The sequence below is a fragment of the Natrix helvetica genome (genome assembly GCF_964273705.1).
Source record: "Natrix helvetica genome assembly, chromosome: 2".
Lineage (NCBI taxonomy): Eukaryota > Metazoa > Chordata > Lepidosauria > Squamata > Natricidae > Natrix > Natrix helvetica.
In genome coordinates, this window is record NC_138552.1 from 263,279,396 (window position 1) to 263,302,531 (window position 23,136).

The 23,136-nt window shown below is 38.9% G+C and overlaps 2 long non-coding RNA genes across 3 annotated transcripts in view; one reads left to right on the forward strand and one right to left on the reverse strand.

The window, feature by feature from the left end:
• Positions 1 to 8,816: 8,816 nt before the first annotated feature.
• LOC309386691 lies at positions 8,817 to 15,405 on the reverse strand. The gene is made up of 3 exons (XR_014174471.1): positions 15,326 to 15,405; positions 14,485 to 14,578; positions 8,817 to 9,060 (listed from the first exon to the last, which is right to left on the reverse strand). It is a non-coding gene; the product is annotated as an uncharacterized lncRNA (long non-coding RNA).
• Positions 12,245 to 23,136, forward strand: part of LOC309386690 — a 48,170-nt gene continuing 37,278 nt past the window's right edge. Inside the window, exons 1-2 of one of the 2 annotated variants that reach the window (XR_014174468.1) lie at positions 12,245 to 12,352; positions 14,268 to 15,214. This is a non-coding gene — a long non-coding RNA (uncharacterized lncRNA). Of the gene's footprint in view, positions 12,353 to 14,267; positions 15,215 to 17,607; positions 17,723 to 23,136 lie in introns of those variants that run through there. The other variant, XR_014174469.1, reaches the window with a different exon arrangement.

The window sequence follows — 23,136 nt, forward strand, 5'->3', positions numbered from 1 at the left end:
CAGTCTTTTACTTGCAAGCACATCAGCTTTCTTCTCAGATTTGGCTGGCTTACAATCTTTTTAAAGGTCCACAGGACTGAAACAAATGGTCATGTTGATTTGGAGTACGGAAAAGAAGAAATTAGTATACTCTTACCTGTTACCGTTCATTTTCTCAAACATGAAGATTTCTTCCTAAAAGCTTTGGTCTTGATTTCACCTGCCTAGTAAACAAGCTCATGGATCACAGCAAAGTCTAGGGAACCCAATTCTTATCTGTTGTTCATTCGTGAATCCAAGTTTCCTAAACCTATAGTTCTATATGTGGTATTAAGACTTATCTAGAATAACTGCAAAATTTAGAAGTTTACTTCTGAGGAGAGTTTGAACTCAGATTTTCAGAGAATAGGATTGAACTACTTTGGAAGAAATAATCTTGTAATATTATTTCATATCTGTGTGCAAAGTTAAAACAAGACAATGAAGAAAGCATGAAACATCAAAATTAAATTTCCCACCCCAGTGCCCTCCAAATGCACCAAACTACAGTTCCCATCATTGTCAGCCATGTTTGCTAAAGCTTATGAAAACTACAGAATGACATAGGGAAGAGAAGCAGGATGGGGAACTTTAGTTAAATTCCAGAACAGCAACAATGTGTGGACTGCAGAGCTACTTCAATAGCTGACTTTGCTATAAAAAAAGCATCTGGTATACATCTGTACTGGGAAAATCAATACCACTTTCAGATTAACTGGCATAGCTTTCCCCTAACCCATTTTGGAAGTTATAGCTTGGGAAGAAGAGAGAATGTGTGTGTTTTCTACTGGAAATTCCTCCTCTTCACTTTCAGAAGGGTGTGATGGCTAATCACTTCCTTTCGCCAGGGTGAACCCAGAGTCTTTTTCTGATAAAGGAGGAGATATTTAATAGCCAACTGTCTTGCAGGATTGTTGTGTGAAAGATAAAATACATAAGAACTTTACTGTTCCCCCACAGTGACAGTGGACTGCCATAAGAGGGTAGAGAAGAAAACCATATTCCAGCGATGGCGAACCTTTTTTGGCTTGAGTGCCACGAGTGGGGGGAACGCAGGGGGGTCATGTGCAGGCATGCCACACCCATAATGCAATGCGCGACCCCCCAGTGCGCATGCGTGCACAACACGCAACCCCCATTTTTACATGCTTTTTTCGTCTTCCCCAGGCTCCAGAGGCTTTATAGGAGCCTGGGGAGGGTGAAAAGAGCCTCCCCCGCCCCCCGTAGGCCCTCCAGAGGCTTCAGGGACCATCCGGAGGCTTCCCTGACGCCTTCAGAGCGCTTAAAACCACCCTCGGAGCAAACCAGAAGTGACTTCCGGGTTGATCGGAGGGTCGTTTTAAGCGCTCCGAAGGCGTCAGGGAAGCCTCCGGACGGTCCCTGAAGCCTTCGAACACTTAAAACGACCCTCCAAGCAACCCGGAAGTCACTTCCGGTTTGCTCAGAGGGTGGTTTTAAGCGTTCTGAAGGCTTCAGGGAAGCCTCTGGACGTTCCCTGAAGCCTCGGGGGGGGAGGCGGGGGAGGCTCTTTTCGCCCTCCCCAGGCTCCTATAAAGCCTCTGGAGCCTGGGAAAGGTGAAAAATAGCTTTTAAAAAGGTGAACTCAGCTGGCCAGCACGCACATGCGCGCTGGCCAGCTGACAGGGCAGCGCCTCGCGTGCCCTGGCAAATGGCTCCGCGTGCCACTTGTGGCACGCGTGCCATAGGTTCGCCATCACTACCATATTCTTTCCAAGCAAAGATCCATGTAGTAGAAACTTTTTATTAAAAGATAAAAAGATTTTATAAAATAAATCTTTTATTAAAAGTGGGTAAGCAATTTGGCAGGAAAAGTTGGAGCAAGAGGCACTGGAGAATCCCATGCCTGCATTAGGGACAGTCAGGCCAGAGGTGAGCAGCTCTGGTTTGGGGGCTCTGGGAGTAGGTCCTTTACCAGAAAAAGATTGCTGTCTCTCTTTCTTTCTGAGGATTGTTTTGCCCTCACACAGCAAACTCCCTCCAAAAACAAACACTGAAGGGAGAATCCCAAAATGACTTTTCTGAGCCTTGCTTAATGGAAAGAGAGGAATCCATTATCCTGATTGAAAATGCAACTGGAAGAGATTTCATTACTAGACATAAATTCAATGGAACATCTTTTGAAGGGTCCTTGGTGCACTTCTGAGCTTGCTTGTTTTCTTGCAGACATTTCATTACTCTTAACTAATAACATCATCAGTGCTAGTAGTAAGGAGTGATATTTGCTGTCACTTTATTTTCTGGTGGCTGGCCTGTCTGGGTTTTTTGCACATGGCAGTTTCAAACTGGCTTTTATAGGGCATGACCCCATCAGGATGTTTACCTAAGATATTTTAAAAGCTGTTAAAGCTGCAGCATGGAATCCTAAGGCCTTGCTTGGAGGAAAGCCAACCATAGGGAAGCTGGTTTTAGGATAAACATGATGAAACATAAACCTGTATTTATTGTTGATTTTCTATTGCAACTGGTCACTTGATCATTGGAATAGGAAATTTTGCTAAATTCAGTAAAACTTTTTGCTAAAGTTTGCAGTATTCAGATCTGATCCAGACAGCATCTTTCTGTGCGTGAAGGAGATCTGTTTGATTTCAAATGGAGACTTCCTCCCAAGCTAGCCACTGGCAAGTTGGCTGCTGCAAGTTCTCCCAGACCCATTTTGCAGTGTAAGCAACTATTTCCAAGATGGCGATTTTCTGATGTTCCAAATCCACTTTAGCCATATTGGAACACTGTAACATTTTCCAGCCTGACAGAGCTGACAAGAAAAGGTTCTGGAGTTTAGAACTTGAAGCTAGTCAGTGGACAACTCTATATTGAAAGGATATATGCCTCCATACTACATAGCTATGCTTAAGGAACAGCCCCACTGGTTCAAACTGCCTATCGTTGTGGTTTGCCATGGAAACTGCTTCTGAAGCTGATTTATCTATAGCTAATGAATTCCACTGAAGGAACCATCAGAAATCAAACATCACAAGTGCAACTTTCATGGCAACTTTTGTGCAATTACATTTTTTCAATGGACTATCCTTTTACATTCTTAAAAAGCAGCTTTCAGCACATTTTGAGAAAGCATAATTAAGTTTTTATCCATCATAGCACTTTAATGGCCTAAACAGGAAAAAAAAGTTATATTCTGGAATAAAGTTATCAGCAGTATACCATAATAAACAAATGAGGTTATTGGGGTTTTTTCAGGGTCATATATAAGGCCAGCATACAGTGATCAAAGAGTGTCTGGTTGTCTATTCAGGTATAGTCAGGATGATCTGTGCAGGTATAAATAGATAAGAAAAGGTCCTTGCCACTTGATCCTTTCACTGGAGATTACAGTCACTGAATTTCAGAATACAAAACAAGTGCTCCTTTACTGAGCTATTGTGAGATCAGTTCAGACATCATGCTAAGGTGTGGTTGGCCTAATCCAATTATTGAGTAAACCATAAGGATGCTCACAGCATGTTAAATCATAAACCCTGGCTTACAATAGCTAGGTTTATGTCATGCAAAATCCAAACTACATTTCAGATTGGAAAATCATGTGAAACAGATTTTTAACAAATTTTTTAAAAATTTAAACAAAGAGCTAGATTACAGCTGGGATCAAGGAGGGAGGTTGCTGTTTCAGATAGCACTGAAAAGAGAACTGTGTGGCATGTTTACAAAGCTGCTTCTAAAAGTAATGGGTCAGAAGCTGAGCCATTATTGGCAATTCATTTGCCAGTTCAATCAGCTCTTATACAAGGGAGGAAAGCACAGAACCATCTTGTCCTTCATCTCCAGAATTCAAGTTGAAAAGCTTCCCAACTTTGCATTTGCTTAGGTCCAAGGAGCTACAGGAAAAACAGTTGACTGAGGGAGATACAATTGCACTTTTCAAGTAACTGAGTGGTATCACCTAAAAGAAGGCCACTTGCTTTTTATTGTTCCAGGGAACCAGACAGGAATTGTGGTCTTTAGTTTCTGGACGGCAGTTTCTTGTTAAGCATTAAGAAAATCCTCCTATTAAGTAATCTGTTAATGGAACATATTACTAAAGGAAATGGAGAGATCCCCTTTATTGCATTTCTTCATATGGAGACTGGGAAGCCATCTCCACCGGAAGCTGTGACTGGGATTCCTGTACAGAGCAGGAGTTTGGGCTAATGAAACAAACAAAATGTTAGAAAGTTAAAATATTTATTTAATTACTTATCAAGCACATCTAAATGATATTAAAGCAACCAAAATATATTTACAATCCCCAAAGCATGTCACAACTTTTGAGCACCCCTAATGTTTGGAAATTTAAAGTTGAAAAATTTGACATGCCCTAAAACATTAACTAACTTTTCCAACTCTGGGATTCCTGGGCAGTGTTAGTTCTAAATTAATAAAGAAGTACAATACCAACACAAACTCCAGTATTCTAATGCAGTGATGCTACCCAAGCCTTTAGGTTAGTTTTTGTTTTTTGGTGTAGGGTTGTGCCTTTACCCACTATGTCCCCATAATGTGTTTGTAAAGTAGATTGAACTAAGAGATAGTGGCTAAAACCCATGAGTTTTATCACTGAGAGGGAATTGTATACAGCAGGGGTGTCCAAACTTGGCAACTTTAAGACTTGCGGACTTCAACTCCCAGAATTCCCCAGCCAGCAGAGCAGAGCTGGCTGGGGAATTCTGGGAGTTGAAGTCCACAAGTGTTAAAGTTGCCAAGTTTGGACACCCCTGGTATACAGGGTTTTCTACCTTATGCCTTACAAAATTGTTCTGCTCTCCAGGCACATCCTTTGATCCCTATCAGTAACTCTTAATAAACCCAGTGCCAAGGAATTGTAGGAAATGTAGTTCAAAACGTGGAAAACACCATGCTGCCAGTCTGTAGTATACTATTCAAATGCCCAACACTTGGAACTGCCTGTTTGTGCTTCCATGAAATCTATCTTAAAGAATATTGTTTTTATTACCTCAATATCAAATTGAAACTCAGGGTGATAATGTTGACCTCACTTACTCAAGCAGAGATTTAGAATTCTCCCTAAGTATTTGTTCCTGCAACAACTGTGCACTGATCTTATAAAAATAGTGCAATTACATTTATAATGAAAGAATATGCTTAGCTGCCTTTAAGAAACAGCTATATTTCCAAATTCTGTTGTTTAAAAATGGACTGGGTTAAACCTTTAAATGTGTATTTAAAAAGAATGCTGACATACATGTATTACAATTAAAAGTGGTAGTAAAAAACATTTTATGATATATGAGTTGTTTCAGGCTTCCTTAAGTTGGTTCCATTCAGAGGTTTTTGCTTACAATTCCCATCACACCTAATAAGGCTCATGAAACTGTACCCAAAACATCCAGGCAGCTCCTGGTTCTTAATACTGGCAATTGGGGGGGGAGGGTGGATCCCACTTTTTAACATATTTAATTAGTTCAGTCTGATAAGAAATTGCCACAGAAAACTTTCAATTGTATAGAGTGCTGTTAACTTCTTCATAGAGTTAAAGAGTATGATGTAAAAGAAGGAACAGTTGATTATGGTATTCCAAATGTTGAATTAAAGAGTCCTTCTACTGGCTGTACTCCCTAAAAACATCAGCAACTGTAGTTTACCAAAGTCTGAAATACCATAGCTTGTGTTTGCCTGATGAATGGGAATTTCTGCAGTTTTTTCAGTCAACAACTCTTTTCCATGTGTCATAGGTCAAAATGCAACTAGTAAATATTCGCCCCTAACCTGGACATCAATTGTAAGAATCTAATAAAGGAGAATATTTGTAGCTTAGGGTTGACATGAGGGGTCCTTGGTCCTCTTTGAGCTGGGTTGTTTTCTTGCAGATTACCCAAAGTAGGTAACATCATTAATGCACTGAAGATGTTACCTAGTTTGGTCTACAAGGAAACAACCCAGCTCAGGGAACACCAAAGACCCCTTATTGTGAGAATCATAATAAATCAATTCCCTCCCCCCCCCCCATCCACCTTTAAATTTAGGTGGTTTTTTTTTAAATTATTAGCCACTCTAAAACTAACTAGGTTATCAATCATTAAAGGATTCCTTCAACAAAAGCAAAATTGTGCATTATCTTCTGATACACCCCTGTGAGGTTGTTTATTCACTGGGCTGCATGGCTGAAAATTTGATGCAAATTCTCCTAAATCAAAGGCCTGATGCATACGACCAACTTGATTGGCTCATGAGTGGGCCGCTGACAATTTCTTGAAAGCAGGAATGCACAGCACTATCTTCTACTTGCCGGAATGTTTTCTGGCTTATGCCAACTCAAGTAATGCTTGCTACACTTCATTTCACTGCAGGCAGGCCTCTCCATTCCAGCTGTTGGGAGGAGGAAAGGTACCCCCACACCTCCTCTCAATGGTCACTGCCTCTGCAGTGACTTTTTTTTAACATTCACAAGTGGAACAATGAAAAACTGGACTTTTCTTGTTTTGTACAAGTTCACTGATGGAACAAATAAAGGATGGACTTTTTTAAAAAAAGTGACAGAAAAAGTTCTGACAGGAAAAAAGGCAAAATAGAAGTCCTTTGATCCTTTTCTTTTAAACCTTCCAGGGGAAGAATGTTTTAAAAAACAGGAGCTGCAATAATGGCAGCCTGAAGGCTGTTTTGAAGAGAGAACATCAGACCTTCACCTTGGCCAAAGCTGAGGCAGAGTTTGAAATCCAGAAAGGGGTTTCTTAAGCCAACCTCATTTTCAGCCAGTTTATGCATGGGAGACAAGCAGCTTAAGGCTGCAGTGCGGAAAAGCTTTAATACCAAAATTCTTGACACTCCTGGCACTCAACAGTTGTGAAAAATTATTCAGTCTCTAACCATAGAGTAGCTTTTCTCAGATCTCTGCAGCAGTCTGAAGCTACAAGGTATACCTGCTTCTATTTTTTATTTTTAAATAATTTTAAACTATGTTTACTTTATATGTTTGTTTATTAAATTTGTTTGTCGCCCTTCTTGTTGCAAAGCAACTTTGGACAGCTTACATCATCATGTTGGCTAACCAGGGCCAGAAATTTGAGATGGGTGGCCATATAAATTAAACAAATAAGAAAAAATATGAAAAGGAATTGATGCAAACATGCAACCTGTTAGAATCCAGTAACTTCTTACAACGATAGTTCTAATATCATTGCAAAAAATAGGTTTATAAATCCATTTGTGGGTCATTATATATAACTAATGAGTTATGTTCAGTTTTTATTTAGTTTTTACTCCTCTGTCACCCCAGTGAGTAAAATTAAACTGATATGGAAGTTATTGACATTAGAAGAAATCTATTAACTGTAGGAAGTTTTGTTAATAAAATGAATAATAAAATTAAAATATTAGAAACTATAGTTTTTAATGTCTAGAGTGCTATGGGCTGCCCATCTAATGTAACTTTTCCTCATAATCTCTTTCATCAAATTATATCTCCCCCCCCCCCTTTCAGTTCTGCAATAATCTTAAAATATGACAGGATCCTACATTTCATCAAAGGTATTACAATATTCAGGATTTTATTGTTTTTCCAGTGTCCAACATTTTTTTTAGTAGCAGTTGCTCAGCAAATCTTTTTTTTCTTCTTCAAGTAATCCGCCCAAATTCCAAGATTCTTGAAGAATAGATTTACTTTTTAAGTGCTTCTTGCCTGCAAGATGACTGGTAGAAGAGAATTGTCAGGTCAAGGGAGTAAAACACCCATACATTTAGATTACATTTTCTACATTTAGAAATTGAAGCTAATCTATGTTTGGAGACAAGGAGGGTCTAACTTTGCTTACTAAGAACTGCATCTCTGTAACTTTTCTTTGTTCAAGGAAGCTGAGCGCTTGCCAGATATGTTTGTAAGTACACAACACGTTTTTCAAATTACAATAACCAGATTTGCATAAATTGGTAAGGCAAAACCAACAGTCCTCATTATGGCTTAGTGCATAAATCCTGCTAAACTCTGTGCATGTAGGGGTTTCATTAAGATGTGTGGCCTTCAACTCAGAACTCACAATTGAAAGACCACATACAAAGTTGTCAAATTTGAAAAACACTGCACTAAAATATTTAGATTTAAATGGAAGGACTAAAAGGCCAAACAGGTATCTACCACTTCCATTTTTTAAAAGGCTCAATTTTCCTTTTGAGAAAGGGAGAGCGGGATCAGGGACAATATGTAATGGCTCTTTTAAAAAAAGCTCCAAGGGGCAAATTTCCAAAAATGCAGCTTTTCTCATCCCTGTGCAATATGCTGCTCTTAGCATCGTAAAACTGCTTCTCCTGGACTAAGTGTGACTTGGACACCCGTTTTTGGCCAGTCATCCCCCTCCCAGCATTGTGGGAATCATTGAGGGAGGGGAAAGAGAATAGCAAAAGCAAACTGGTTTGGATCTTTTATCAGTTAGGATAAAACCTGAATCCTACACTTTAAAGAGGACAGAATTGAAGATTTGCTCGGAGTAAAGGAGAAATTCTACTGAATTTGAGAAATCTTCATGCACATGGCAGACTAGAATTCTGTAGCTAAAGGCAAACAGCACAACCCCAGCGAGCAATCTCTGTCAGATGCCATTTCTTTTCTTCTGGGACTGCAACCTCTTTAACATTTATACACATATGGAATGTGACTGGGCTAATTATCGTCCTGGAAATTCTTGGCGTTTGTTGCATGGCACTTTTGGCAAAAATCATGCACTTCGGGTTTCAGAGCTCTTATCTACTGCAACTTCTAATGCAAAATGGAGCAGAGGGAGATGCTTGGTAAATAAATTTCATGGCGCAGGTTTTACAAAGATTAGCAATGTATTTGAGCAACTGCTTGGGTATGATCTCTTCATTTTTTTTTCCTTTAAAGCAGAGGATCTATATTTTGCAGTTACCTTTCCTGACTGTAAAGCAATCACGGAAAACTGCAGGAGGCCCCATAAATATGCAAATCGCCGAGAGATAACTGGTTTCAATGGTTCCGCCTTCAAGTAGAAGGATGCCAGCCAAAGCACTTCCATTCTGAGTAATTTATATGTCAGTGGTGCCCCCTGCTGTATTCACAAGCTGTCCACGGAAAAGGAGGCAAAGCATTATGTGAAAAAACCTCTTTCAAATCTAAGATCCATCAGTATTTTTGTCACAAAATGTTATTTTCAGAAGGAACAGAACATAAGTATAAAAATTGGCTTAGACCAAAATTCTAGGGAAGTGAAAAAGTACAAAGAAATTTACCAGAAGGGGATCTCTACGTAGTATGAAGTTATGTGAGGCAACTAAAAGCTCTTATTTAATCTATCCATCCTCTAATGTCTTACAAAATTTATTTACAAGCTAATTTGCATTTATTTTAAAAAACATGTCACTATATTCAGATCCACGGGAAAGATCTATAGTATATTATGATTGCCTTTAAATTACAGGTTCGGGCAATATATTTGCATATTAACCTAGTCACTTTTAAGGTTGTCCTCGCTGTCCAGCCCTTCAAAAAATAAAACTTCTTCCCCTTCACTCACTATTTCTTCTCAATCTCTCTCTGTCTAATGTACCTGCTCGTAAAAATGTAGCTGTATTTGCCGATGGCGCCATAATCTCATTACTGCTAAAACAAATTAAAGGCTATATCTTTTTATTTTTATAGCCCAAGACAGGATTGGTTGAGTTTGGTCATTTGCTCTTGTATTAGCGAGAAATTTAAATAACACTTCTGTTTGTTGCCCTAATGATGTGCATATTGGAAGGATAGAATATAAACAAGAGACAAAAATTCTGAGCCATTCCCTTTCTGTGCTTTCCTCTGGCGAGCCATTAATAGAAGTTTGTTTGTCAAAATAAAATTCTGCAGGTCATTATTCCAAAAGATTTGGGGGGGGGGGGGGGAATGACAACATTCACACAGCTATCTTATCTAAGAGTAAAGTATATAAGCAGATTTGCAATGATTTTTGTCTCTGATGCTCTATAGCACAGTGCTCTCCACATATCAGAGAGTATCACAATATCATTCACACCCTTGACGGTCTATTGAAGACATAATATCCATTTTAAAAATTGCCTGAAATGTATTAACATGACACCGCCATCTAATGGATCAGGAGGCATCCTCCTCTTTTATCAAATAATAAAAATTGTTATAGGCCAGTCTATCATGTCATCTTACACCCCCATCTAGGAGGACTGTTTTATGTGTGGATAGCTTTAAAAAAAAACCCAACATTACAGCTAACTACAAGACTGGAAAAAAGGATGGAAAGCAAATGACATCAGATACTTAAATATTTAACTTCTAAACTCCCTAATGAGAGCATAGGTGTGAATGGGACAAAGATAAAAATAAACACTGAAAATTCTGAGTTCTTTTCCTCTTCAACTATATATATATATAGTTGAAGAGGAATATATATAGCCTTGTTCACTGTTGTTTGCTTAACCCTGGTCTGAGTAAACCACAATTGGCTGGAACTGCACAATAATAATCTGCACACTAAGCCACAAACCAGTTAATAGGACTCCAAAACACACCAAGCCAAAACTAAACAAGCCACATAATATCTTAATATATACATAGGCCTAGCTTGCTTTCTGAGTGATGGATAAGATTGAGAGACTCCACAATTCTGGCTCCTCTTTGACATCTACTGTGCTTCTTAAAAACATTTTTCTATTAAAACAAAAGGCTTTTTTTTAAGGGAGCATGAGAATCATTCCAAATATAGTATTTGGTTTTCATGTGATGCACCGCTGGATTCAAGCAAACACCACTAGAATAAAAGGGTCAGCAAATTAAAACACCATTGGGTAGACAACTGTGCATAGCTACAATTATCATTTATATGGAACAATAGGTTCATTTTTTGTACCATCTCAAAACCAGCATCATTTAATGTATCTTCTAAGATGATGCTCACCAAGTGATATGCATTTCAAATATTTTTAGATGGCTTTTTAGGGCTCTACCATCCCAAAGCCAGAGAAAACGTACTATTAAGTGATTATATCAGATGTTAAGAATTACTTCATACACAAATTCTCCAAGTATTATGGAAGTCCTGCAGAAGGATGTTCTATTGATTCAGGGCATTCAAATAGCTTCAAGATGATTTAGTGTAGCCAAAAACAATTTATAGTTTTTTGTACTATTTATTTGTTTTTGTCCAGATCTTGTAGTATAAACAAAATTTATTTGTTTATAGTACAAGACCTGGACAAAAACTGTCCCAAACTTTTCCAAATTAGAACTGCTCTTGGAATAAAGTCCAAGATCTATTCTATAGAATGTTTCCTCCCCCACTCCAAAATATCTGGTCTTTTTAGAATTTCTCTGTTATTTATTGCTATTTTTATTGCAGATTTTATGCAGTATTTATTGCAATTTCTACAGCAAATTATTGTTATTGCCTGGTTTATTGTGCTTTACCTCCTATTGGCTTTTACCCATTTTAATTAGGATCAATGTATTCTGCCCAGAGAAGCATGTTTACTGAAGACCAATAAATAAATACCAATACCCAGTATAACCATTGTGCAACTAAAGTTATATGAACTGGTTTTGTTCTGGTTTTTACCACTCTTGAATATGTGGACAGCTGCACTTTGTCTTAGCTTCAAGCATTTTTTATTTAGAACCAAATAAAGCAGAAGCACACTTTGGAGATAACCATAATGTGAGAAAAAGTAACTAAGTACATTCATCAAAAATAGTTAACAATTAAAAACATCATAGTTTTCCAAATTATTGAAAATGGAATGGCAAGATAAAATCCATTAGGGCAAACAAAACATGATTGCCCTCATACCTACATTCCAGATGGATCCCCTACCTCCATTTTTTCATCCCTACCCCAAGTTCCATTGCAAGGGATGCTTTTTAGAGAAAACAAACATTGCAAGTTAGAATTCTCAACCTCTTCCTCTCCGAAATAATGCCACCTACATCCTGTCCCTCACTTTTCAGAATTGCATACAGCTATTTAATCTGCTTGATATTATCTGTATCTGTGAGCTGTCAGTGAGGGCTGCATATTAAAACATCTGAGCAGTTCTATCCAGCTAGGATGATCATTTAATTCCAAATTCATTAACCCCTATTATGCACTCCTCAAATCTAACCTACAATGGCTGGCATTTGATCTTAGAAGAGCTAGAAGTCCTACTTTGGAATTGTATCCGGTCTGGGAATTTAAAAATATGTTTCGTGTAAATCATTGCAGTTGTTGATCTGTACATTTGTTCATGGGCAGATGGTATTAAAAATGGGTCTGCTTGCAAAAATCCAAGATGGAAGAGGCAGAACAAGGGAACTTAACTGCATTCGAGTGATGCAATTCTTTCACAAACCTGAGTCATATTACAAAAGGTAACTAATTGATTGAAATCCTATGTATGCCATAAAAGGAAATCAGCCTGTACAAGCCAACTAATTATCATCTAATTGAAAACATTCTGGTTGATTTATTGTATGAATTTTAATGAAGATTGTGACCTGGCTTCCTCTTATCTTGGAATAAAACTGGATTCACACAGTTAGGTTGCAAGACTTTTAATCATTGCTGTTGCCTAAACCTCACTTTCCTTGTTCCATACCTCCCACTAAACCTTTAATCATGGTTTATAAACCATACTAGCTAAGTTGACACTGCGACAAGAGAGACCCAAACAAACCACATTATGACATAGCATAGTCTAGAAATTCCAAAAGAAAAGTGAGAAGTAAATCTAGTGAATAAATACATGAAGCCAATCTAAAAGCCTTGCAAAACACTATGGCTGTTTCTGAATTGACATGTGCAGGCTTTTTATGTGCACAAATGGGTATATGAACAAATCAATAAGGAATCTTATTTGCTAGCAACATTTCACACGTTCATGGAAGAAGTTATGCCATAGTGTAACAGGTTCCTTTGGAATTCTCAAACCCAAACTTGTGCAAGAATGTACTCTCTGCAGCTAAAGCAATGTAAAGAAAACTTCTCATGAGCAGAGAAGTCTATCATACGTTAGTATAAAAATAGAACTCTTCCATTCTACATATTCGAAGGTAGTATTATATGTTTAACCTATCCTAATTACTAAATCTTGCAGACATAATCCAAATCTAAAATGACCAATAACTGGTGCCTAAGAGGAATCCAATTCATAAATATGTGAATTGTAACAGAACTGAATTGTACAAGTATTTCATACAGTCAATGTTTGTTTCCTAAGAATCTTAAATCTGATCCTTCTATACACAAAACACACCCTTCTTTGTCATTCTTGCAACTTGCAGATGCCATCAACATATTCAATGTGTGTGTGCAAGTGTGAGCATGTGCACACAAGAGAATCCTTTTTTTCCCAGGCACACTGCTAGAGAGAGATGTGAGTGGTCTCTCCCTCCATCCTTCCCCTCTCATTCTGTCTCTTTAATGTAGCCAAATAACAATTTTAGCATTCAGATGAAGTGATTTCATTCTCAGGCTGCTTTTTCTATTAGATTTGATTTTGAGAAGCCCCAGTGGGTGCCTCCAAGGCAAAGAACTATCTTTGAGGCAGCCACAGATTCAATAGCAGCCTGAGCTAACCTTGACCTTTGCCTCTAGACCCTGTTCCATCTGGTGCAAGCCTAGGGTTTTCCTTCCCCCAGGCCGCAGAGTCCTCCTCCTCCTCCTGGCTTCACAGTCAACATTGATCAAGGCAGAATCCAATGCACCCCCCTCTGCTTTATTCCTCCTCTCTCCCCTTTCTTTTTTCCAAGGGCTCCGGCAATGCGTGCAAAGAACACCACATTTCAATATATGGAAATGATCCAGCTTCTTATGCAACTATAAATCTACTTGTGATGTGATCTCCCCTCACCTCTGAGAAATCTTCCTTTCTACCATTCCTTCCTCCCACAACCTCCCCCCCTCCCCTTAGGATTTGGTATTATAAGCTATTCATGACATACTTCCACCCCATCACCACTCGGGAGACAATAGCAAAAAGCTTTTTGGCAGGCAGAATCCACTACTGTCCAGCAAACTGCATTGCATCTCATTGCATTCATCCCACCTGCTCTAACCTTAAAGGTTTTTTGATATAATTCCACCAACTCTACATTGTTCTTAGAAATGTTGCTTGCTTATTTGTTTACTTGTTTTAAGAACTGGGAACGATAAGAAAACTGTGAACCAGTTTGGGGGGGGGGTATTTAAAAATTGCAAATTATTTATGCAGTCCAATATGATGTGGGCTCAGACTAATGAAAGTCTTGTTTAAATGCAAATGTTTTTTTATCAACTTGCCAACAGGACTGCATTTTCAAAAGGAAGTCTTCAGGACAACCTGGCTTATCCTCAAACAAGTATGCAGAAGGCGTGTACTTTCTTTAAAACCGTGCCCACTATGTTTATGTGTTTAGGATTTCACTTGAAGACAGACTGAATGTGCAGAAGTTCAGCTGGGCTGAATCCCAGGTAAACCTGTGCAGAGAAGGCAGCAACAGGATGAAAATCTATTTACACTTACCTGGGAATAAGAGCCATTGAATTCAGTGGAATTTACTTTCAAGTAGACACACACAAAGCCGGACATTCATGTAAATAACAATTTAATAGTGAATCTATAGTAAAAGAATGTTAAAAATTAAATTTCTAAAATTGTAACTCTACTGGACTGTAAAAAAAAGACATAAAACACTTGATGCTGCTAAATAATCGTTTGAACTCCTGTTGTATTTCCACTGCCACGCAAGAATAAGGTAAGGTCAGACCCGGGAAAAGGGATTTTTAAAAAAAAAATAACCCAAGTCCCAAAACATTCTGTATATGATTTAAAAAATCCCCATACAGCTCAACTCTCATTTAGGAGGGGTGAGAACGAGAATAAACGGAACCAATTCACGAGTAACGGGCGGCCTTTAAACGGTGACCTCGCACCCTGCTCAGAAACGAGCAGCACCCGCGTGGGGCTCCGCAAACATCGGGCTCCCGATCCTTGTTCCCAAAAGAAATGCGCCCTGGCCTATTTGAAACCAAACCCAGCCTTACTCCCGAGGAAACGAGCAGAAAGCTCGCAGCCGTCCTTACACGAGGATCCTACCCTAGCTTTAAAAACCCGGCGGCCGCTTCCAGAAGCAACCGGCGAAGCTCGCTTAGGTTTTACTCGCGAGTAAAACCACTGCGCCAGGCTAAAGGCGCCCTCCGCCCAAGGTCAAATGGCAGCGACTTCTGAAGGGCTTTCTTCCGAGAAAAGGCGGGTAAGCTGGGGCTAAGCAAGCTCTGGATTTCTCTGTGCGAAAGACACACAAAGGAGGACGGGCGAAGGAAGGTGGGAAGAAATGTACAAGCGGCTTTCTTGACGAGCCCACCTGTCTCCGCCATTGAGCCTCGGCCCTCCTCCTTTCCGAGCCTCATTTCTTCGGCCGCACGTGAAGTTAACCCCACCACACTTCCTCCTGGGAAACCGTGGTGTAAAGATGTAGTAGAAGAAAGGAAAAAAGGCGTGGGGGGGATGCGATGTCACGTGGGAGTCACCCTGGCCAGGCGCAGCGGTGGCGGCGGCTGCAATAGCAACTCTTGGAAGAAAATTGCCTTGCTGGCCGCTTGGGCGTATTTCAATATATGGAAATGACCAGCGGCTTCTGCAATAAATCAACACTTTTGCCATCCTCTCCACCCCCTACTCCCATTTCTCATTCAATTTCCTTATTTTCCTTCCTCTCAGATCTTTCCCGCGCTCAAACACCTTTCTCTTTCCCCCCCCCCCCTTGTTTTTTGCTTTGCTCTGGAATTGCAGCAGCCGGATCTTGGTAATCCCAAATTCCCATTTAATTCATCTTTGACTGCAATTTGTTGATGCTGAATGTTCAGAGCCGTTTTTATCGCCAAGAACGCGCGGCTATCTTTTATAAATAATTATTCTGAGATTGCATTGTTAGACGCGAGAGTTGCTGGTCCTTTCACAACTGCCTTAATTGCAAAACTTGGCGTAGGGGGTCGAGCTGCAAATTGCGGATCCACAACCGCAAGCAACAAAAAAAATCAGTTCGTTCCCTCGTCTGTGTGCGTCGCGTTTGCAATATTTGCTCTAACATTCCTGCGCAAGAGAAGCTTTTCGGGACCATTTTACTCTACGGATGAGTCTTACGTTTGGAGTGCGCATTTGTTTGCATGCTTTGAAGCGGAGGAAGGAGGAGGAGGCGCTCTTTTTTTCTAATTGCTGGCGCGCTACACGGCGGAAGACGGCAGGGACTAGGGCACTCTAACTTTTCCAACTGCAGTAAACGCAGTCAGCGTTTTGAATGGAAACGCTTTTCTCTGATCCCGGAGCCGCCTTAGATGAGTCGTTCATGCTAACCGTTCGGCTCCTCCCCCACACCGCGTACTTAATGTTTAACTTGCTTTCATGGTTTCTGCTTTTCTTCACCGCTGACGCGAAGGCAATCATTAGCCGAGGCAAGGCAGAATCGCGCGCGATATAAAGATGTTAATTTGGATTGGAAAGGAAAAGGACAGCATTTTAATGACAGTTGGGCAGCTGTTCAAGAGAACAGAGGGACGTTTTAGATAAATAGGATAAGATAGGATCGCTGGAAGGGACCTTGTAGGTCTTCTAGTTCAGCCCCCTGCTCAAAAACCTGTCCTATACCATTTCAGATAAGTGACTGTCTAGTTGATGGAGGGTTGAAGGAGCGCCCATGATTTCTGAAGGCAACCTGGTTAATTGTCCTCACTGGTAGGAAGTTTCTCCTTAATTCCAGGTTGCTTCTCTGGTTGATTACAGTAGTTTCCAACCATTGTTTCTTGTCCTGCCCTCTGGTGCTCTGGAGAATAATTTGACCCTCTCTTCTTTGTGGCAGTTCTTCAAGCAGTTTGGTGTACTGGTAAAAGCATCAGCTAGAAACGGTGATGCTTTAGGCACAATCACTAGGAGTCAACACTGAATCGAAGACAATCCCTACCCCACCCCAAAAGATTAGACTAAGGGAACTGTGGGAGCCAAAAAATTTCTGCTACACATCAAAGCTAACCTAGGCCTTACTTGACATGATGCCCTCTAGATATTTTTGAATACACCTCCCATTACCCTCAGCAAATACAAAAAATGTTTGAGGATGAAGGGGCTGTAATCTAGAAGATCTGCAGGAATTTACATCTACTCTGTTGGAAGACTAGACAATGGCAACTAGAATAAAGAAAACATACTAAACTCTGAATCAAGGCTTGCTTTATATATGCATGTCTATATTTAGAATTTCTCTCCAGTCTTGATCTTTTGTAACTGGCAACTAGGAATGTGCATCTGGGACATTAAAACTATAAAGGAGATGGAAGGAACTCTGTTTAGTTGCAAGAGAGAGATGCTGGAGATGCACCCGAAGCCTTCTGGGCTATGGTTTTCTTTTCCAGACCTTAGAGCCTGTTAAAAACTGTTAGTAACGGCAACTGTGACTTGCAAATTGATGCTTTGCTACACAATTTTCAGGCTTTGCCTTTTTGACCATTATTTTTTTAATGAAATTGGGTACACAAATGTGACGGGTCAGTGAGTGCTGCTTGAAGGACTCGGGATGTTATGCAAAAGATGTTATCCCATCGAAAAGCATTATGTGCACATATTGTAAGTTTTGCAACTGTGATTTTAGATTGGAGTCCATACTGATGTGCAGTTCAACCTAGTGTCAAACATAGATTTGGCATGTTGGGAACATACCCCACTTACCTACCAGTGTGAGAGAGAAAAGAAAGCTGTGCTGTTGCCTAAGGTGAGGATTGTTCCTTGTCTGCTGTGAACTTGCACGAAACAAAGCCAAGGAGGGTGTCTACTGAATGATAGAACTGCCATAGTGTAACTGGCCAATGGTTTGGAGGCTGCCTTGGTCTGCTGGACTAACAGTCTTAAACAGACTTCCTGTGTGGTTTGTGGCTATCAAGCATCTGCTTTTCAAACTCTCCATATGGGAATACCTCAACAGAAGGAAGGGATTTCATTTAATGGCTGAGCACGTTCCTCATGAACTGATCTTTTAAAACTGTCGGGGAACCCTTTTGACCGAAAAGCAGAGTAAAAGTTCTTTACAGAAATGACTTGCTTGTCTAAACATTACAGGTGGCCTAAGAGGGCTATTAATTTAGGTTTACAAACTACACTGAACAATCAAGTGGTTTACCTACTTTTGGGCTGTGTGGTGGATGAGCCCAGACCGTTGTGTTTTATTTAACACCATGATTTGCCCATCTAGGCAATGCATGAACCAAGTTGCATTTATGGAGGACTGATGTGTCAATAGTTATATAAAACTTTCATTTACTGTATTAAGCCACTGAATGCCAGGTACTTGAGAACAACTAGGAATGGTGGTAGTTCTTGTGAGTCTTCCAAGAGGTTTTTTTTGGGGGGGGGGGGAGTGCTAGATGTATTTTTGGTTTGTTTTCAGGTGTTCTTATTTTCCATGTTTTGCATTCAGAAAGTGCCAGTTGCAATACCCGGCAATTCCTGACAAAATGGTACCTAAGAAAGCAAAAGGCTTGAGGAGCTCCCATTAACCTGAGCTTGAAAACACACTGCTGGAAAGAGAAGCACTGCTGAGTTTGTGGTCTTGGTTCTGTGTTTTCCTTCTTCCTTTCCAGGTGCTCATTGTAATAAAGCAATTGAATGTCTCTCACTTGGGCAAATTGCAAATTAAATAAATGATATTTAACTTGAACAAGAGAAATTTGTATCCCAGTTTTTATTCTGCAATGGAACTCCAATGTTGATCTGAAGTTAATCACTTCTCCGGATAATCTTTATGGTGCTGCTTTAAGCATCAGATAAAATCATTTTACATGCTTGTCTTTGATGCCTTTTGGAGTAAAATATAAAAACAACTCTATATACACTTAACTCTTATACTGTATAACTCTACATCTGAGTTGGGTGAGTTCAGTGGGAAAATCATCTGTTTTGCAGTGCTGTGTTTATTTTGGGATTTGTTTATTTCCACAAGATATCCCCCAAATTATAGTGTACATTTTCTAATATACTTGTATTGTTGGTAGAAATGCTTTAAATCAGTGCTTTTCAACTCTGACAACTTTAACATGCCTGGTCTTCAATTCCCAGAATTCCCCAGCCAAGTCCAAGCATCTTAAAGTTGTCAAGATTTAAAAACACTGCTTCAAATTAAACAAGGTGCTAGTATTTAATGTATTTCTGCACACTTTTATTTGAACCCATTTTAAAAATGTTATTGTACATAGATCTTGTTTTGTCTTTTGCTTTAGCGCTAAACCCCGGGCACAGGGCCAAAATAATGCAAGAATGCAGATGAAATGTTCTATTTTTTATTTTTCCAATGTGTAAGTCAATCTTACTTAGATGTATTTGCAATTTTATATGAAAAACTGTTTGAAAATATATACATATTTTCTGCACAGATGCCCTAATTTTTTTCCTATTAGTACACATTTTGCAAAAGATTGTCTTGTATTTTCATTGTTTTTGTGCATTATTTTCAGCAAAAGGCATTTTTGTCTACTTTTCATTAATATGCAAATGTCCATATTAGTATTTTTATTCCGAAACTTGTGCTGCAAAACCTGGTCAAATGAAAATACTAAAAAAAATGTTTCTGTCCATATGTAAGTCTATATAATGTAAAGTGATTCTGCATTAAAATCTCCAACCTTAAAATTCCCCACTCCAATCCTTTCTGATAGAAAAGATGCCTGGTCTAGAAGGGTGTACCAAGTTTCAGCTTCATAGCTGGTGTTGAATTATCTTAATCATTTTAGGTATTTTATGTCACTGATTTCAGAGAATTCTGTATCAAATGTCAGCTTTCTTACTGGTGAAGATCTCTTACAATTTTTTGTTTCATGTGAAAAATCATGTTAATCAGTCCCTTGTATTTGTACGTGTAAGTAAGCATACTGACTGCCATAAAAATAACTGATCATAATTAGCAATGTCTTGTAATCCAAGAAATCTTAACCAATCATACCTTCTTCATTAAATCTACAAAATTCAGATATGGTACAGTAAGAGAAAATATAAACGATTCTATATGTACACACACATACACATTTAAGATACAAAGGAATGCCTATTCAAACATGTCATCTGAATTCTTACTAAATGCTTGCATTAAGACTTCTTTCAATGCTATTTTCCTGCTAATTATGTACAGTATTTTTATTCAATCAAAAGACTTTTAACGTATTGGTTAACTGATTGCTCAGTGAAAAACTGAATTCCTAAGTAAACAAAAAAAAAACCAGCAATAGGTAAAATGTAGCAATAAAAATAAACTCCACATATTTATTTATTTATTTATTTACTTAATTGTTTACATGAATAGGCTGTACCTTAAATCTTTAAAAGTCTAGTCATAATAACAGAGGCAAAAGTATTCAACACAATAACATTGAAAATTTATTTTAAAACAGTACTTAAATAACTATAAATAATAATAGTCACCAATTTGACTATTTGTGATATAATCACCAGAAGGAATAGCAGAATATTTTTAGGAAAGTAATCTTGATTCAGTTTGCATTCGGTTTAATGTAATTGCTCAATAAAGTAAACATCTGCCATTTAAAAAAAAAAATAAGAAATTACAAACACTGAATAGAGAAAGTCTACACATTCCTATTAAAAATGCGATGTTTCTGGTTTTTTATTTTGATTTTTCCCCACTAACCAATTTCAGTTTGTTTGTTCAGCTTATATGTTATGTTAAAAAAAATCTGAACTTATTCATTTTGGCCTCATTTTTTTACATCTCCAAACCCTGGCATTTTTTAACAGAGGTATTTAGACCTTCTATGTCCACTGTAGAATATCCTATAGACATGGCAGAACATACTGGAAAGATGAGGCCTTCTTTGATTTGATTTATTCTTAGCCATGGCCCATGTCTTTTCACTTTTGAGTCAACTTTGACTCCTGGACTAGTCTCTGCTGTTTTTCTTTACAAGATTTCAGAAGTAGTCTGCCATTGCCTCCTTTCTAAGGTTGAAAGAGAGTGACTGGCACAAGGTCACCTAGCTGGCCTCATTTTTTCAAAATGACCATCAGATCATTAGTATTTCCTATATTATTATTAATATGCTCTGATGCTAAGGAGTAAGACATTCTACTCCCCTCCCGAACCTGAAAATAACTCTTCCAACTGCCACTTGGGCGTGACTCATCTGGCATGCTGGCTGGGAGTTTGGAGAGGAACCTGAGGGAGAGAAGGAATAAGATAGGAGAGACCTCTGTGGGGCAAGCCTGAGGGAGAGAAGGAGATAAGATAAGAGAGGCCTTTGTGGGGCAAGCCTGAGAGAGAAGGGAATAGGATCAATGGGGCCAGCCTGAGGGGGAGAAGGGGGTAAGATAGGAGAGACCTCTGTGGGGCAAACCTGAGGGAGAGAAGGGATAGGAGAGGATCAATGGGGCCAGCCTAAGGGAGAGGAGAGGAGAGGCTTCTGTGAGGCAAGTCTGAGGGAGAGAAGGGGAGAGGAGAGACCGATCATAACTACTCATTAATTTACAAGCTGTAAGTGTCGATTTATAAAGCCTGATCACATAGTTTCATAGCAGAGCAAGAGTATCCAGCTTGTTACATTACATTAATAGTAAACATTTATATGAACACAATACTGGGCCATATACTGTTAGTTCTGTACATTAAGAACTTAGAAGCTAAGGGTACACATTGTGAACTCTTGCCGGAAGTAGAAGAAGTTGTAATATTGGCCTACCTTACAGGACAGAGAAAAGGATTCCTGAAATACTGTATGTGAAAAGAGCTAATTAAAGAATGTTTAACTGAACAGCCATCTGTCCTTTAATCAAGTTAAGCACAGACCTGTACTGTTCCACTATGCCAGCTGGATTCTGTCTAAATTACACCGGCATCGCGCCAATACTAGTGGGCTGTTTTGCTCATCAATTAAGCAATTACATTTAAACTTTATGTCTCAAGGGAACTTCAATATAGATGCCTTTTTTTAACCATAAAGGACATATAAGGTGGTTGATAGCTTCTTCCGATATATATCAAGTTACAAGTAAATCTGGAGTTTATTCTCAGTTAAATGAGGGTCAAAGATACAGGTGTGAATTTTTAAATGTTAACCTCATGCTTTATATTAAAAAATCATTTCCTATTACAATAATGTATAAAACCAAATTATCTTATATAAAACTGCCTTTAATTTCTTAATTGAAGATCCAGATTTACTCATGGTTGTGTTCTTCATTCTACTTCCTGTGCTTTCCTAAATGCAAGACCTGTTTTGTTATGGCCCATAAACTGCCCTCTTGTTGGAAGGACCATGGAAAATGGGCTTTCCTTAATCAGAGAATGAATCCATTTCATTGATCCTGAATGTAGATGTTCCCATTCTTGCACCTCATTTTCATCGTTTCTTAAAATGTGGTCCTTTGAAGTCCCCCATAACTCTTCAGGGATGTGTAAAATCAGTAATATTTGCCAGACTGTGTTCAAAAATAATACAATATTAAAAATCCATCAAAAACTATTGAGAAGCAATAGCAACAGCAAATGCATTCATTTTAATTTTGAATATGGTAAATATTGATAAATATAACCTATGTGAAGAAATTATTTTGGGATCCCCGTAATTTTTAAAAGTGAGAAGAAATTCTGAGAGAAAAAAGTTTTAAGAAATACGGTGCTGGAGAAAACTCCAGGCTGAACTCCCAGGTACATTGACTTTACAGGGGGAACTGCAAAACACTTTATATTGTGAATAAACGTCATGGATAAGTGGATAAGCCCCCACAAGGGCCAATATGTCTACATAACCTTTGGAATGGCTATAGACTCCCTGCCTTAACCGATGTGGTTTTTTTATACTGCAAAACAAAACACCACCTTTCAGCATCTTTTTTTCCCCCAAGAATATCTCCCAAGTTGTACATAGATATTCTAGGAAGATTAGAAGGCTGGCTGGCTGCAAGTTGGTGCCTTCAAAATGTTGCTGCCTAGTATACAAAGCCACTAGAAGCCACAGGAAACATCTGGTGGGAGGCTGCATGGAGTGATGTGAATCAATTATTTTTGCATTCTGATAAACTTTTTTTTAAGAGGGGGGGACTTGGTCTTTCCAACCATGACAGCCCTTTGAGAGATGGGCCTTCCATTCCTCCAAACGGCTTGCTCTTTCTTTATACATTCAGGTC